At 46.5% G+C, this 18623-nt stretch overlaps 1 protein-coding gene across 11 annotated transcripts in view; it reads left to right on the plus strand.

The window, feature by feature from the left end:
- Positions 1-12406: 12406 nt before the first annotated feature.
- Positions 12407-18623, plus strand: part of LOC136541773 (uncharacterized) — a 29289-nt gene continuing 23072 nt past the window's right edge. For 3 of the 11 annotated variants that reach the window (XR_010780465.1, XR_010780471.1, XR_010780472.1), the window contains exons 1-5: positions 12554-12946; positions 13042-13583; positions 14310-15027; positions 15104-15136; positions 15531-15916. The gene's annotated coding sequence lies outside the window, so the exon portion shown is untranslated. The other 8 variants (XR_010780474.1, XR_010780469.1, XR_010780468.1 and 5 more) reach the window with 6 other exon arrangements.

Consider the following 18623-nt stretch of genomic DNA (forward strand, 5'->3'; position numbering starts at 1 on the left):
CACACCACAAGAGAAGCTCTCTCTACTTTCAAGATGTAGAAGTAGAATAGTGAGTTGGGAGTTAGGAAGAGTTGAGCTATGCTCGGGTTCTGGAGGAGTCTTCTAAGGTGTAGTATGCCTTTATATCTTTCCTTTGTGAGACTCGTGCATTAATATAGTTACTTTTTCTATTTACTTTTATGTCTTTCATGTTTATCTAGTTCATACCATTGTTGTTTAGCTAAGTATTGTTAGTATAGTTGTATCACACCTTAGCATGGGATCTCTGCTCACATCGAGTGCTTTTATTATCATACGTGACTAGAGTAGTAATCATTAGTATAGGCATAGTGTCTAGGCTAGTGTTTAGCTAAGTTTGTGCCCAATCCTACGGATAGTTGTGGTAGCCCCAGAGGTGACAACTCTGTAAGGCCTTTTGTAATCCACCATGTTCGGATTGGTGTTTTCGTAGAGCTTTTTGGCAGCCTTCCCCCGCCACTCTTTCTCACCTCCTTCGAGGGTCGAAAGGGTACTATTGCTCCAAAGTGTTATTGTGTGTGATCGCTATGTCTTACCCCATGATTTAGTTATTCCCTCCGGTATGTACTAGAATAGAACCATAGTAATATAGAAGTGTATAGGAACCTTGTACTCCCCCGTTGTTCTCTCAACATAGCTCGACTGCTCTTCTATTTTATAGTGGAATTCTCCTGTGTGCGTCATTATCCATAACTCTTATCGTATATCACTCACCACCACTTTAGTCTAGTCGGTATACTAGTTAGTAAATACATGATGGTTAACTATCACCTTTTTTAACCATTGCTTCCCTATGGATAAATATGATACCCTAAAATACTCCTGGGTGAAATGCTACAATGGTATTCTGTGCGCTTATGAAATATTCTACATGAGCATAACAAATACCAATAAGCATTTCTGGTGCCGTTGCTAGGAAAGCAATTAGCATAAAGATTTTGATATTGACCTTGATGTCTACTAATCTAGTTTATGACTAGGTTTTGTGGGATTACCCTTGTCCTGTTGAGTGTTGAATAAATAGGACATGGGCTATGCAAAAGATAATGATCTCTATCTAAATATGTGGTTTAGAAGAAGAGACATGGGCTATGCAAAAGCTTAAATATATATATGGACACATGAAGGTCCATGTACAAAAAGAAAAAAAGATGAGCACATGAAGGCTCATATATTGGAAAAAATAGCCATGTTCTGCAAATAAAGACTAGAGAGAGACTATTCATGTTAAAGGAGTATAGTATTAGTTTATCATTATCCACACACATGCACATCTTGTTCTACAAGTATGACATATTTCTCCTCAGATCCGAGTTTTGACTTTACAATACATGCAATATGATTATGCTTTCATACCTTCCCCTACCTAATGCTCTACATAAGCTTTTAGAAGTAGGAAGCATGAAGGCAAAATTATAATATGCCTTGGTAAGGAATCAAACACAAACATGAGTGATCTAAGAGAATCATTTGAGGAGCAAAGCTACATATACATTTTCAAAATCAAACAAAACCCAAGTTTCTAAGTAGAGTGAAGTAAGAGGATTTGAATCTATATTGTTCCATTATTCAATTACCCAAGATAATGTGGTAGACACTCAAAAAGTTCATAGGTTAAGGTAAAGCTTGGAATAACTTTATGCAGATATCATATCAAGGAGATGACCCATCATAGTCTCTTAAACTTTACTCGAGGACGAGCATAGGGCTAAGTGTGGGGGAGCTTGTTGGCGGTCCTTAACTCCTATTTCTAAATACCAAATATTCACTAAAATGAACACCAAACATAGAGATTGGGTTTATAAACTGATAGATTCCACGAGTTTGGTGATTTATCAGGACATGACAGAATAACACAGAAAATGAGCCTAAAGTGTAAAAGAAGCATTAGAAAACAAACACCCTGCATGAGCCCAAGGGGGAGAAGGCCCACTACTAGGCAAGTCAGGGCCCAACCAGGGTGGAAACAAGACAAAATGCAAACCAAACCTTCTCCAAATGGCACCAAACATTGTAGGCGTGGCCCAAACAATCCCATAGGCCCACCAGACTGAAGATTAGGCCTAGGATGGCTCATCTAGTGTGTGACTACACCAAGGGGGCCACCGCCCCCTTTCTAGCTCGCCTTAGGCCCATCTTCGTTGTGGCAATACAATCAGTGCACCAGAGGGCGATGCAGGGGTGGACTGTGGAATATTCCTCTCCAAACCGCCTAATGAATTGCTATAAAAGGAGGAGCCCCCCCCCCACACACAACAAGACACCAAGTAAGAGCACACCACACTTTAAGCATCACTCCAAGGGCTTATGCCCTAGATGGATAGCTAGAGTTGATAGGGAGAGTGAAGGACAATTCAGGGAAGTGCCAAATTTGTCGGTAGTCTTCCCTAGCTTGTACCTCGAGGAACACCTATACCTCAATAGATTCTTCTGCTAAGTGAGTGTTCATGATTCTTATGGTATTAAGTCTTTTTGATTAGTTAAGTTTTACTCTTATTTGCTTGAGGGTTCATCATCCATTCTTCTAGCGGATACTTTAGTAAAGGGCTCCTAATAGAGTCGGATAACTTTGTACGACACTAGATTAGTAGTCGATAGCGTAGATGTGGTGTCTAGGGTAGAGGCTACTTTTGTTTGCCTCATTCCCCATGGTTGAGGGGTGAGTGGTAGGTGATGATAGCCATGTTCATCCCTTGTAATCCCTCATGCTCAGGTTTGGCATAGAGCTATAGGTCAGAAGCGCTTGGCAGACCAAGTGTACGCTGGTGCTCAAAGTAAGCAAGTAGAAGTAGAGTTTATCTATCCTTATAACCTAAAACCATAGAGATCCATCTCTACCCTCACCAACTCTACCCTTGTGTTGTCCTTGGGCAAACTAGCTAGAAGAGTACCTCCGTTCCCAGTGGAAAATATGATATACTGAATACTTTCGAGTGAAGTGCTACAACAGTAATTCCATGCGCTTATGGATTATTTTTGTTTATGTTAAGAAATACCAGCAGCCGCTGATTTCACTCAGATCCAGTGCTAGCTGAGTGAGGAACCCCCACATAGCATGAAGGGGAACCCTGCAACAACTGTTTCGCCTGATCGAATGACATCAAGGCGATTTGGGTCGACCCTCAAGACCCAAATAAGCTCATCTGCATAGGCACTAACATGTCTCTAGACATGGAGGCATCCCTTATAGAGTTTCTACATGAGAACACTGACGTCTTTGTGTGGAAGCCCTCTGACATGCCTGGCATCCCCCATAAAATCATCGAACGCTGCCTCAACATCAAAGCCATGGCTAAGGTGGTGCAACAACGCCTCTGTTGCTTTCGATGAGGAGAGATGAAAGGAAATCAATGAGGAGCTCTCCAGACTCCTAGCTATCGGCTTCATCAAGGAGGTACAACATCTCGACTAGCTAGGCCAATCTTGTCCTAGTCAAGAAGAAGAACGAGAAGTGGAGAATGTGCGTTAATTACATGAGCCTCAACTAGGCTTGTCCGAAAGACCCATTCCCTCTCACCTAGATTGACCAAGTGGTTGATTCCATTACCGGTTGTAAGGCCCTCTACTTCCTAGAAGCATACTCTAGGTACCACCAAATCACCATGAAGCCCTCAGATCAGCTTGCTACCTCTTTCATCACTCCTTTCGGTGCCTTCTGCTACACTTAGATGCCCTTCAGCCTATGAAATGCTAGGGGCGACCTTCCAATAGTGTATGCAGAAGTGTTTCCGCGATCAAATTGGCCACAACCTAGAGGTCTACATCAACGACATTATATGAAGACTCGTGAGGCCACTCAGTTAATCATAGACCTCGAGGAAACTTTCTCCAACCTCTGGGCCAACCACATCAAGCTTAACCCTAAGAAGTGCGTGTTTGGAGTCCCCTCTAGAAAGCTGCTAGGATTCACCATCTCGAACATGGCATCTAGATCAATCCTAAGAAGGTCTCTACAAACATGGACATGGAACTATTCAAGAACCTCAAAGGGGCCTAGAGGCTCACTGGGAGCTTGGTCATGCTTAGTCGTTTCATCTCTCGACTCGAGGAGCAAGGCATGCTGCTATACAAGCTCTTCAAGAGATCTAAGTGGTTCAAGTGGACCTAGGAGGCTCAAGAGGCCCTTGACTAGCTGAAGAGCTTCCTAACCATGCCATCGGTGCTGGCCTCCCCTTTGAATGTGGAGACTCCACCACTGCCACCTCGAATGCCGTCAGTGCAGCCCTCATGGTGGAGAGGGAGGAAGAGGGCCATGCCCTTAAAGTCCTAGAGGCTAGTGTACTTCATCAGTGAGGTACTCTCCGACTCTAAGGCTCGCTACCCAAAGGTCCAAAAGCTCCTCTACACCGTACTCATCACCAAGCACAAGCTTTGGTACTACTTCGATGGCCATCTGGTCATGGTGGTGTCCTCTAGTGGCCTCAAGGACATTATCAACAACTATGAGTCCTTTGGCCACATTACCAAGTGGGGCCCTAAGCTCATGGGCATCAACATTACCTACTCCCCTCACACAACCATCAAGTCCTAGGTGCTTGCCGACTGCAATGCAGAATGGACCCGAGGAACAAGCCTTTGCTATCCCAACCAAGATTGAGTACATGACCATGTACTTCAACAGGCTCCATCATGCTCGAGGGTGCAGGGCCAGGGGTTCTCAACATATCCCCTAGTGGCGACAAATTAAGGTACGCCCTTCAACTCCACTTCTAAGCCACTAATAACATTGCAGAGTACAAAGTTCTCCTCCATGGAATTCGGGCGGCCATCGAGCTCAGAGCCCAGCACCTCTTTATTAGAGGGAACTCTGAGCTGGTCATCAACCAAGTGATGAAGGAGTCTGCCTGCTGAGATGTGAAGATGGAGGCTTACTACAAGGGGGTCTGAAAGTTGGAGGAGAGGTTCGATGGCATCGAGCTCCACCTTATCCTTTGATAGGACAATGAGGAGACCAATGCCCAGTGCGAAAGCTAGCCTCCTCCTAGAAGCCTCCCCCTATGTTGGGTGTCTTCCTTCGACATCCCCTCGATAAACCTTAAGGGGGTAGGGGACCCATGGCCTAGGGTCCATCGCCACCGTCATTGGCACTCGAGGGGAGCGAACAGCTGCCCCCAAAGGTTAGGTGCTGATGGTCACCACTCGGAGCCACCGAGGCGATGAGCTTTTAGTCGAAGGTCCCCTCAACCCTTTGGTACAACCTCAGAAGTGCAGCCGATGTGACCATGTCGCGTCTAGCGAGGGGCTAGCCCACCCGATAATAGGGGTCCCCAATGAAGCCCCTTGGGCCTAAGCACTCACCCTAGACCATCCACGAAGGGACGCCGCCTAATGACATATCATCTACCCTCACCAATGAGATGACCAGATCAAGGGACGCTTCTCCTCGCCCTCTGATGAGCCCTAGGGTATTGGATGGCCCCCTTCCTCAACTTCTTTCAGTGTGTGCTCCTCCCTTCTGACATCGCCGAGGCCCACTGGCTAGTTTGATGAGCTAAGAGCTTCAAGATCATGGAAGAATAGTTGTACTGCTAAAGTGCTTCTAGGGTGCTTCTCAAGTATGTCTCCCTCAATGAGGAGAAGGCTATGCTCCTCGACATCCATGCCAGCATCTATGCACACCTCACTGCCCCTAGAGCCCTTATAGGGAAGGCTTTCAAACATGGCTTCTATAGGACAATGGCTCTCATCGATGCTCGAGACATCATCAAATCATGCAAGGGTTGTCAGTACTATGCCAAGCAGAACCACTTGATGACACAAGCACTTTAGACGATCCCCATCACCTGGTCATTCACGGTCTGGTACCTTGACATTGATGTGGAGTTCAAGAAGTCCCTCGAAGGCTTCGATCGCCTCCTGGTCGCCATCGACAAATTCACCAAGTGGATCGAGGTCCGACCCATCAGTCAACCTCAAGTCAGAGTGTGTGGCGGAGTTCATCTAGGACATCATCCATAGGTTCAGGGTTCCAAATCATATAATTACCGATAACAACATATAGTTCATAGGTCACAAGTTCCTAGACTTCTATGACACCTAGTGCATCTAGGTGGACTAGGCATCGATATACCACCCTAAATCCAATGGCCAGGTCTAGCACGCTAATAGGATGATCCTCTAGGGGATCAAGGCCTGCATCTACAATAAGCTGAAGATGCACGGAGACCGCTGGGTGGACGAACTCCTATCTCTATTCTACAGCATCAGAATGAGCATAAGTCGGTCAACCTGGTTACACACCCTTCTTCCTTGCCTAGGGGCTAAAGCGGTCATCCCCTTTGACCTTGACTTCGATGCCCCTAGGGTTCACTTCTATGATGAGCAGCAGGCCAAGGAGCAGCACCAGGCAGACACCAACATGCTCGAGGAGGTTAGGAACATCGCCATTATACAGTCCACCAAGTATCAGCAGGGGCTCCATCGCTACCACACCAGGCAGGTATGCGAACGTTCCTTAGTTGTAAGTGACCTCATCCTTCAAAAGGCAACCCCATCAAAAAAGGTCCACAAGCTATGTCCTCCATGGGAAGGCCTGTTCCACATCTCACATGTAATCTGGTCAGGGGCTTATAAGATCAGCAACCTCTCAGGGGGAGAGTATGACAATGCGTGGAACATCAAATAGCTATGTCACTTTTACCCATAGCTTGTTTTCTTGTATTTCATTTCCATACCTCTAACCCTTTAACAGGTGCTCGCCCCACGAATGGGCAAAAGTGGCAACCCACAGACGGGGTGCTAGATAGGGTTTATAGCCAGGCTCAACTGAGCTTCAAGGCTGCCCTAGGAAAACAAAGGTGCGAGGGATGCTCAGGAGACGGGCCCAAGCGGCCAAAGCTAGAATGCCCTAAAGCAGTTTTGGTCATCCTAATGAGCAATGTCCAAGTATCGGCCTTGAGCTACTTGTGGTGACCCACCAAGGGAGGCAGCCTGCCCTCGACCTCAGTAGAACGGGCTCAAGAACTGAACAAGTGACTCGGTCAGGAAGCCAAGGGTCGCCCCTCTATGGGACCAAGACCGAGGACCAAAGTGATCGGATACTTGGGGTTCTCATAGGACTTACCCGTTAGTAGCACGGGTGCGTCAATCTTGGCCACCGAGGCTATTGTCATAATAGCCCATCCTATTGAGGGAACAATAGCACCGAGCCTATAAAATCACCTTGACTCGTAGGTAGAGAGGCCACACAATGGCCTCAGGGGCTGTGCCAACTCGTCCGATGGAGATCCTAGGCTCCCAATCAATGGGCGCCCATTGGTGCACCCTAAAACCAACTCCCTAGAGCTGGGGCAGGAGTCACTAAGTAACAGGCCCAATGAGGGTCCCAACAATGCTCGATGCACGCTCCAACCAATGCTGCTAAAGTTAGCCTGAACCACTAGGGCCTACTACGATAGACTAGAAGGGCAGTGGCGTGCTGGTTAATTGGATGGCCCTGAGCCAGAGCCTAGAGGCTCTCGATCGCCCAACCCACTATAGACCTAGGTCAAATAGTAGGGTGCCCCTAGGCCGAAGGTTGGCAGGCTCCTAGACGAGTTTGCTAGGCCCCTGCTTAGGCCCTCGACTTAAGCAGCGTGGTCCACCACCAATGCTTGGCCCCGATAGTCGAGCACTCCAACCATGCTTGGAAACCCTTCAAAAGGGAATACAACCCTCGTCAACGGAAGCCATCCCTGTCATGGCTAGCTCGGTCATCGAAAGATTGGACTCAGCCCTCGTTGCCATCATGAACTCGAACTCATGAGGCCACGAAGGGCTTGAGGGATCCTTACGAGATTATAACCTAGGGAGGTGTTATGTCCCGAGGTAAGAGGTCATTCCTGACCAAAGGACCCTCCGACAGGATCCCTCTAGGATCATTTGGGGCTTGGGGCCTACACCCCTTAGGTGCGCTCGCAAGTACCTTTAGGCCAAGGATTGGGTGGAACCTGAGCATGCCCTCTACCTCTGCTCGGGGCTCAGGGGCTCGCCTGAGCCCCAGTCTCCTGATTAATGGTAGCCCAAGCCTAATCCATGGCCCCGCCTCTAGCATAGGCCAAAGGCTAGACCAGAACCCAGCGCCCTGAGTGCCCTAAGGCTCGGGGCTCCTTGGCACTACCCAACGGGCACAGCGCTATCATCCACTCTTCCAACAAATCACGCACGGGGCATGACACAAGGGCACAAAACCTCTCTGATAGCTTTAGGGGCTAGGGAGCTTCCATCCCGTTCATCAGTCCCTCAAGCCTGATGCAGTTCGCTACCAAGGAAGCCTCTAGAAGGTGCACCTGGTGGAAGCCGGTCCAAGCCGACAAAGCCTGACGGTCAGAGCAGTCAGAGTAGAATAGCCAGGATGACGCCTAGGGCTTCTCTAGCTCCATGATAACACCATGGTCCATCCATGCTGTAGTAGCACCCTCTTAGACTCCGGTGCATGTAGACCATAGACTAAACCCCCCAAACCACCATGTACCTGACCTACCTCGGTATATAAGGGGAGGTCCGATCCTATAGAGGGAGGAAGATGAAAGGATAATAAAGCTAATCGAATAGAGTCCTCATGACAACTCAGAGCATTGTACCTAGAGCAGAGCTACCCCAAGAGGAGTACCAAGAGCTCCTCCTTGCCATCATCTTCTTCCTCTCCGGTGAGGAAGAGACCTCATGGCCAATGAGCCTAGGATAGCACCGAGCGATCCCCTTTCAAATCTTTTATACTCTGTTCTAACCCACCAATTTGGGTGCTCTAGAATACAAGAAACATCTACTGCTAGGATGTAGGGCCCCGATAGCCCAAACTAGGATAAACCATTATGTCCTCTGTGTGTTCTTTGTGTTCTTGAGTCCACACGAGCCACCTGAGACCCAGACTTAGTGACATCTGATGAACAGCAATGCATGCCACAGGTTTATACCCCATGATAGTTTGCCTCGACATAGATGGATCAGTGACCAATGCTACGGTGTCAGGGTCCATCACAGTCATTGTTAACCAACCATGATGACTTCGACTATCACCGTCGACCGCTTACTACCAAGGCCAAAATTCGGCTGTCATGGGGGTTCTGAAGCGGCTATGATAGGTCTGATGTAGTAGTGTTAGGGTTTGAGTTTTGCTTTAGATGAATCTATCTTAAAACAGTTGCCGTCATCGATTGTGAAACCCTAACTTTTAGTGGTTAATCAATCATCTATAGTTGTTACTTCAGTTGAGTTGTGTACTTTCGAGTTATTGCTTGGATTCTTTATTTTGTAGGCAGCGATTAGCCTTCTTAGTGAGGTCAAATGGATTTGTGACATGGTTGATAACCAGAGGTGTCATTGTGCTAAGGTTGCAAGGTTCGGGTCATTTAATCTGAAGCTAGATCGGTGTGTCATTCTCCAACCAGAACAAGATTTATCTCAATCTGACGGACCATTAAGGGGTAATCATAGCTTCAAGTATACTGTCAAGTTCACATCTTACCCTTAGTTCGAGTGTTTTCATCTTCAGCCCGTAGTCCATGGCTATACTCATTTTTCTATCCTACAATCATCCGTGCCATAGCCTTTGCATAATTCAGAGTGTCCGTCGTGTTGAGTTTGTCCAAGGTCGAAGTCTTGTTGCTGGTAAGATTGTGTTTGAGTCCGGCTAGTATGTTTCCCCCAGCGTTTCCATAAAAGCCTACCCGCCCTCGCTATTTTTCCACACTTTATTCATGTTTTGTCCTCTGATTCGGAGTCCGTTCGTAAAATAGGCATAACTTTTGCATATGAACTCTGTTTTCAGCTATCAAAAGATTGTGATAGGTAAATTTACTATATCATCAAGGTATAGACCATAGTGAAAAATCTGTAGCATCAAAAGATTGTGACCTATGTAAAATACCATTGAAAGTTGCCACCGTGAATTGAAATTAACATTCTGTCAGTTTTTACACACAGAAACGTTAATTTGACGTAAACAACAAACCTAAAATGACCCGTATGCCCTTGTATTATCCTATCTCTCTTTCATTCGGGACAAGAACGCACTCACGGGAGAGTCCATGCTCGATTCCACATTGCGCCTGCTGCTAGGAGCGCCGCTCCTGCATGCCACCTTCGTCGGCATCTATGCGGGCTCCAAGCGCTAACACCACCTCTGTCAGCTATCGTGGATTGCTCTAGGCGCAGAGGCCGTGCCAGCTACACCGGCTGCCGTGGGCTGCTCCTAGTGCGGAGGCCATGCTACCCCACTCGCCGCCATAGGTCACTCCACACATGGAGTCCACGCTGCAACCGCCGGCCACCGTCGACTGCTCCCCACCGTATCGGTCGCGCCTTCTTCGTCGGCCACTGCGGACCGCTCCATGCACGTAGGCCGCACCACCACCGTTGGCCTCCATGGGCCGCTCCCCACGTGCAAGTTGGCATGCCTCCGCCGGCTGCGCCACGGCTCCTCCTCGACTACGTGCTACCCCCGCCGTGACTCCTCCTCCAACGCGCATCTAGGCCATGCATTCATGTTCCAACTGGTTTGAGGGGTATTTTGGTCCCAATTAATGGCTCTGCTGCAAACTACAGAATGGTAATTTCAGTTCACGGTAGCAACTTTCAGTGGTATTTCGTGGGACTGAAATCTTTCAGTGGTGTTTTACAGAGATCACAACTTTTTGGTGCTACAGAACCAATTTTACCTAATCATCAAGGCGGGTTCAGTGAATTTATTTTTCTATAAAATAGCCCAGAAGATTGTGTTTCAGAGCCTGGAAACTTTTCTCAATTTGGAGCGCATCTTCTGAAAATTCCACATGCTATGTTGTTTACATTTTGAGCTCAAAATTATTTGATTACTTCTTGTGTGCTTCTAAGCCAAGGAAAAATATAAAAAAAGAAAATTCAAAATTTTCCCAAAAAACAATTGCCAAAAAAGAGAAAAGAGATAGGCAAAAGAGGAATAATATTTAGATGAGCACGAAGAGAACACCAAATTAAGTTGTGTTAGTGTATGTTGTCTTGTGTCTTGTTTCTGATATTATTGTTGTCCATCATATTTGTTTCTCCACCTTGTTTGTCACACACAAGTTACTTGGAACACCTCTAGGCCAGCAATGAAAACAGGTATTTGGGACTATAATTCAACATTGCTATCTCTTACTAACTTGTGTGCCACATATACATATTTTATTTTTTGTGTGCCTTCCAAGCTAACGTATTCTTTAGATCAATGTGGAAAAAGGTCCTTGCAATTTCGGTGCCACTCCCTCACAAGCATCACGAACCAGCCGCCGGTCGTAACATCCACTGCTTTGCTTTGGTAAGAACCTTGTAAGAATTTGGTAAGGCGTGTGAGAGCGTGTTTCCACCAACACATATAATAGTTGATAGGGATTAATTTTTATTTCTAACAATATCAAACAATGGGTTTCTGTTTAAGAGTGAAGTACAGGAAATCATAGAACAGATATTTGCAAGGATGGATGGAATGAAGAACAATCAGCCACCACATATAGACTATAATCATCAAGGTATGATAGGTAAATTTATCATACCATCCCTTTACAGAGCTTATGGTGGAGAAGAATATTTTGATTGGAAGATGAATGTATAATAGGAATTTAATTCCCACCTAGTTCCTCAGATACATAGAGTTAAACAAGCTCCTAGTAAATTTATGGATTTGCTAAAATCTAGTGTCGAGAGCTAGGCAATATGTGATTACAATCTGATATATGGGATAGGTTAAAGAAAGCCACACATCATAAATTTGTTCCTCCTTATCAACGTGACCTGTGTAAGAAATCGGAATGCTTAAGGCAACATGTCTATTCACGAATGATATGCAGAGTTTCAAAAGTAATTACCTCTACAATTCAGTTCCCTGCCGCCCGCAATTAGCCCATCCACATCATCGGTAACTACTAACGCCACTAGGTTCCATTCGCTGGGAGGAATTTGGAGGAATCTGGAAGAATCTAGATGAATCTGGAGGAATTTGTGAGAGAAAAACACTGTTCCGGATGAAAAAAGAAACGGATCAAGCCGAGTTTAAGGGCAGACCCGAAAATCACCACGCTGGCATTATCGCCACGTCATCCTACGATTAACCGCGCCGTACGTTCGCACCCTCTCCCATTGTCCCCAAATCAACAATGGCAGCCCCTTCTCGTAAAAAAAAAGGGTTGCCTCACCCTAACAACTGAACAGGCAGTATTAAAATTAATAAAATATATAAAAACAAAAAACCGAAAAGGCAGCCCCTTCTCGTCGGTGCTGTTTTTTTTTTACCCTGCCGTCATATGGGAAACAACGCCCTTTCTCCCACGCACTTTGGGCATGTTTGAATGAAGCCCTGGACTAAAATGCTGGGACTGGACACCTGCCTGCCTTCTTTCTAGGATTCGTTTGGTTGGGACCTGAACAAGTTACCTGCTGTGAGTTGCATGTGACACACTTGCCTGGGAGCCAGGCGTAGGTCTGTCCGACTTGCCTGGCCTTAATGACTCCACCTAAGCCACTTCCCCTTTTCTCCGGAACTCTCTCCCTTTTCCCCTCAAGCTCTCTCTCTCGTTTGCGCTCATCCAAAGGTAAAAAATCATGGCCAGATTGATGAGGGCGCATAATGACGGCGCTTTTTTTTTTTTGCATCTGATGGCCGGCTGGCTCCTCTTAGCTGAAAGTTACAGGCAATAATTGCTTCTTTTCCTTTTCAATTGATTTTTTCGGAAGTTTTTTTTCTACTGATTCTACCCATGATTTATCTTCTTTGTTTGCACGATTTGAGGTCCTGGCCTTTGGATTTCATTTTCTTCTGTATATGGATCACCATCCTGGTGGCCACACCTTCAGATTTTTGGATCGAGGTTTCTGTTTTCCTTTTTCTCTATAACTTGCCTTCTTCAGACTGCATACAATTTCTTTCTTTTTCTATTAATTACAACAACCGCTAGTATTATTGGCTTGTCTCCATGTTTAACGAATGAAGATGGTATGCTTCGTTTTGCATCTCATACTTATTGGATTTATAAAATATTTGCAATATTTCGCTGCTACTATAATATTTTCTGGAAATGTTTTTTGCAGCACACCTTCAAATCAAAATGTATAAACACAGGCAGCTCGTCAGCCAAACGCTGCCCGGTTCCTTTCATCCACTCAGGCATAGCTCCAGGACTGCAACCAAACAAAGACATGAAAAACACACTTGCCTGGTTAGGCAATCTTGCTATCGGTTACAGAGTCACATGCAGCTGAAATGCCCAGGCAAGTCATCCAGGTTGCATCCAAACATGCCCTTTGCACTTGGCTCTATCTCCCGTGTGGACACTGCGCTGGCCCTGCCGCGTCCTCGCCCTGTCGTGTTGTTGCGCCTGCGTGGCCGCTTCGCGTGCCGCCGTCGCTAGTTGACCCTACCCCCGGTGAATTCGCGATGAAGACCGGCGAGGTCTCCACCTGCCAGCGTCGCCCCTGCTCCTGGCGGCGGCGCCCTGCTCCCGCGTGGAGGCCGGCGAATCCACGCTGAAGACCGGTGAGATCTCCACCTCCCACCGTCGTCCCCGCCCCCGGCGGCGGGGCCCTGTTCCCGCGTGAAGCCCCTCGCCGGCGCGAGCAGCGGCGGCCACGAGGTAAACCCCCATCTCTTCCTCCTTGTGCCTACCAGTGCTTCTTGTGCCTAACATTGTGATTTGTTGTTCGACCATCTTCGTCCAAGGTAAAAAAAAAAAAAAAAAACTGTTGTTTCTATGTAATAATGTTCATTGCATCATTTGAGTTCTTTCTAATCACGCCAGGTTGTTTAGGTTGGGCTTGTGTACCAGTATTGGATTCGTTTTTGGTAGTAGCAATATTTTCCCTAAGATGTTCCAACTTCTCATCTATTTGGGTTCTGTGTTTATGATTTTGGCGATAACTATGTGATTTCACTTAAATGAAATGGCCTGAAATGATTGTGGAATTTATTTACATCCTATGTCGTTTCGTCTCATCTATCCTCTGTGCTCTATTTGCAACCATGAATTGTATTAGTCTTATGAAAACAAAAAGGGAAAATGGTGTTCTTGCCCTTACGTAGGAGTCTAATTGTGATTTTATCCTTGTTTTCTCAACTTTGTGATTTTGCCCTTGCTATTTTGAATTGAATCATCCGTTTGCCCCTGGTTTGGATGCCGTCAGATGGTCATGGAATAAATGAATTAAAAAAATTCAAAATCTGAAAAAACAAAGGCGAAAAGACCAAATTGCCCCTTATCCTTATATTCAGCCTCCGTAATGAAATTGTGCCTTTCTCACGGGCGGCTGCATCGACCGGGGCATCGGGGGCATCCGGCGGCGGCGGCGTTGACAACGCACAGCGCGCGGTGCGGCAACGGCTCCCGGCGGCGGGGCTTGTCGCGCGCGGGGCGGCGGCGGGGCTCGGCACGTGGCGCGCGGTGTTGGGGCGCGCGAGGGCCGCGGTGTCTGCCACTCCTCTCCCTACGCCGGATGTGCTGCTGCCGATCTACCTGGCTGCGCGGAGCCGCGGCTCCAAATCTTCTCCCCGCCGCCCCTCTCGCCGATCGCTGCTATTTCGCCTGCCGGGGCCCGCGCCTACGCCTACGCTCGCTGGTTGGGGTGACGGCGGCAGGCGGCCTGCACGCTCGCTTGCCAGGGCGGCCGCGGCGACGGGCTGCCGGCCAGCGGGTCCGCGCCCCCTCGCAGCTGTGGTAGCGGCGGCCGGCCAGCATATCTCTGCCACGGAAGAGGCAGAGGATGAGGGACTGCCAAGGGAGCAGGAGGCGGCGTTCGTGGCGGACTCCGTCTCCCTCAGCGCGGATCTGAGTTGTTGATGTTTGCCTCTCTGCGCAGATGTCGTCGGCGGAGGCGAAGGCGGCGGTGGCCCCGGAGTCTGTGCTGCTCGGGCAGGGCCAGTTCGGCACTACGTACCTCTGCGTGGAGCGGGCCAACGGCAAGGAGTTCGCGTGCATGTCCATCCTCATCCCCGAGACCCACTCCCTCGGCTTGGGGCAAACAAAATCAATGGCACACCACTAGACCCTGCTTGGCCCAGGAGCAATCGAATGAAAATTTTAGGTATGACACAGAGGAACCACTCTATTCTTGCTATTCTTTAATAAATTGGAGTTCTAATTTTCTATGCTATGTGCAGATCCGAAATCAAGGCTACTTTGCTTCATTCCAGGTAATCTAATACTACCCAATTTTGTGATGTTTGAGTGGTAATTGGATCTACACCTTTCTTTTTTTTTTGTTTTTCTATAGCTACTGCTTTCTACCCAGTAGCAGCAGCTGTAGGTCAAAGCACATCAGCCGGCTGATTTATAGAACTATGGATGCTGCCGCTGCCGCTACTGATTTTATATATCTATATAAGTGCTTGTCTCAGATTCACAGAAATCGGCTACTGATCCACATAGAACTATGGTGCTTGTCACAGAATAGCTATATGATAGGATCCTTTGCAATGCTCTTTTTCTTATATAAGTTGGTGATTTTCACCTTGTAAAGGAAGGGACATGCTATTTTCTTTTATGAAAAGTAATGCCTGCAAACTTATGTTTTTGCCCCTTATGCAGCTCGGCATTGATACTGTCCCAGTGCTTCTGCAAAAAGGTATTTCTTCATTTGCTGATGAGCTCCTTCCTGTGCTGGAGAGAATAGAGCATTTGAAAGAGGTAAAGCTCATATATGTACTATATCAGTATTATACTAGGGCTTTAGGAGGCTGCCATGGTGTTCTCACTCTGCTTTCATACTCTTGGCACCTAGAAATTAGGCGTGTAATGCTGGGATATGCTGCTACACTATTAACAGCAAATCAAATTATATGCAGTTGCTTCAATTAGCTCCGACGAGCTCACTGCAATTGGTCACCACCGTCGCCACTACAGGATGATTAGCGAGTGGTTGAAGTGGAGAAGGAAGCTTCAACATTGATAGATCATTATTATGATTTCCGAAGGTGATCTCTGGTTTCAAATTTCCGAAGGCAGCTCATCCTCACTCTGCTTTCATACTCTGCGTACGCTTGCTCTTCCCCGCATCACCGCAAGGATGGCCACGCCGGCGCCTTGCTTCACGGCTCATCGGGAATGGCCGACGACTTCCTGTCTTGCTCTGACAGCTTGCCCTTTGGAGCGTTCCGCACGGCTATAGGTACAGCCTCCTGGTCTTCCTGCGGAGACAAATTGCTACACCGCCGCTGTCTCGCGTAGGGACGACCATTGTTCCACCGGCAATGCCGATGCAGCGATCAGTACCAGCACGGTACCGTTGCCTATAATAGATTTTGGTGATGAAAACAGAAGCAAACGGGGCTCTGATATGGAAGCAACTTGTATGGCGGTTACTTCTGCTGAAAAAACATGTACTGTATGACATTCCTATGTGGTAAGGTACTAAGGTTATCAGTGCATGCATCTACTTATACAGTTTGTTAACCGATGTTCTACATGCATTCTTATACATTGAAGATTTTTGGTCCCACACAAAAGATTATATCGAAATATTTCAAATAATTGCAAGTTGTGCCAAATATGTTTGATCAAATTTAATCAATTGTCAGCATACAATAAAAAAGTCTAATTCCAAATCAGGGTAAAATCACAATTATGCATAACAAACAGGGGCAAAATCGTATGGGCATTCATGTCCTTTTGTATAAAGTTTAACACCGTTAGGGGTGGATGACGGAGCAGGGGCAAACTGGTGCTTCGTGAATGGCACAGTAGGAGTAAATTCACAAAGTCAAAAAAATAGGGGCAAAATCACAATTTCGATACAAAACAAGGGTACAAACGCAAGAGCCCCAAACAAAAAAGGCAGTGCAATGGATTTGTATTACACAGGGTTTCTTCAATTTTTTAGATTACAACTGTCCTCTGTTCTCTGTTTCCAATCATGAATGCTAATAAGCTTATGAAAACAGAGTTATTAAATATAAATGTCAATGCAATGAATTTGGATTTACCGGGGTTTCTTGAATTTTTTTGGGTGATACAATTAGTGTCGGGGGACCCGACGCATACCTCACCTAAACCGAGTGTCAACCACTTTACTGCTCAATTTAAGCAAAGCAGCATCGTGAGACCCCCAGGAGCGCACGTAGCAACTCCTCTTCAAGATCAATTCGAGAGAGAATACATCACAACAGTGCTTAGATTACATTACAAGTTTAAAGCATTAAAGTTTATAAGTCTAGGTTCACACACTTAGTTCATCACACGGTCACACATTACAGTCTAAATCGAAGTCTAGCGGAAGTCTTTCAACATAACATAGTTTATGATAACGGATACATGGGTGTGCCACATCCATGTATCTACAAGACACGAGATCCTTCACCACTCCTGATCCAGCGAGGGGTCGGGAGCATAAAAGAATCCATGCACAGGGGCTACGATACCTGCAAAACTTAAGATCACACAGGGTAAGTACTCAATTGTACTCCGTAGGACTTACCCGATATAGTAAACAAGGAGTATGCATTTGGGTAGTAGCAATGAATGTGTATCTTTGCATAAAAGCATTTATACTGTAAAGTAAAGGTGATCTATAACGTAGCAGAATTAAGCATAGCATAGGTAATCAAGTTAAACATTTGCAAGCGGGAACTCGATCTTCCACGAGTCCTCAATTCCAATCCCAATGCTAGTCCGTATCTAGAAGTAGAACTTATTGCTTTCAAATTATATACTCTGCAGAGGGGTACAAGTTAACCCCACTCAAAAACAAGGGATATCGCACATAAGACCCGTCAGTACAGAAGGGATATCTCGATGCTTCAACCTTTCCCCAACCCAACCAAGATGTCCAATCCGACGAAAGGTTCGACTGGATGCCTGGTCAATGTCCTGGACATTCCTGACCGACGCCACCCCCCTTACCAGTTTCACGGATAAGACGGTCACGATCAGTTACTTGGCTTGTCTCCCCCATTGGCGACAAGTGGTCTGTACAGTTTTATGTTCATACTCACTACCACGGATACACGGTCCTTAATCGGTAAGCAAGCTATGTCATCCAAGAATTTCCATCTTGCCATGACCATACCCCCTTGCCGACCAAAGCTCATACCATAACAAAGTGGAACAAGTGTTGATCCCTTCCCAAGGTGTTGTTTAGTGGATTATCAACATATCATCACGCGAGTAATGAGAAACCCATCAATAGCTCGACTTCTAAGATCTAAGCATACTAAGCATGATTATTAAACAAGACATGTATGGTTGATTGGTGTGGCAATATATGGATAAGACTTGACATAGGTAATTCCCTCCCGGTTCACTAGTAACATAGCAATGCAATAGATAACCATAGTTCATTATGCACTTGTAAAGCATAGGGATGCATAGGGGCCTGCCTTGGACGTCGTTGCTAGGCTCGACGGCTTCTTCCTCCTAACGCTCCTCCTCAAAGGGTTCTTCGAGAATCAGGTCACCTATACATGCATGATGCTTGATGAGTGAACTGCATAAAGTACATCTCATGCTATGCGATGATTCTTAGTTGATTTGGCTTTAGTGACACAAGAGTGAGCATGTAGTAATACACTAGTGGTTTGCTGACTGGTAACTATCAGATAATTTGGCGTGAATATTAGACGGTCCGATGGTTACTGGGACTTAGTGGGATATTGGCTCTCTAGGACAATCGAACTCTCCAAACTA

The sequence above is a fragment of the Miscanthus floridulus genome, chromosome 3, assembly GCF_019320115.1.
Source record: "Miscanthus floridulus cultivar M001 chromosome 3, ASM1932011v1, whole genome shotgun sequence".
NCBI lineage: Eukaryota > Viridiplantae > Streptophyta > Magnoliopsida > Poales > Poaceae > Miscanthus > Miscanthus floridulus.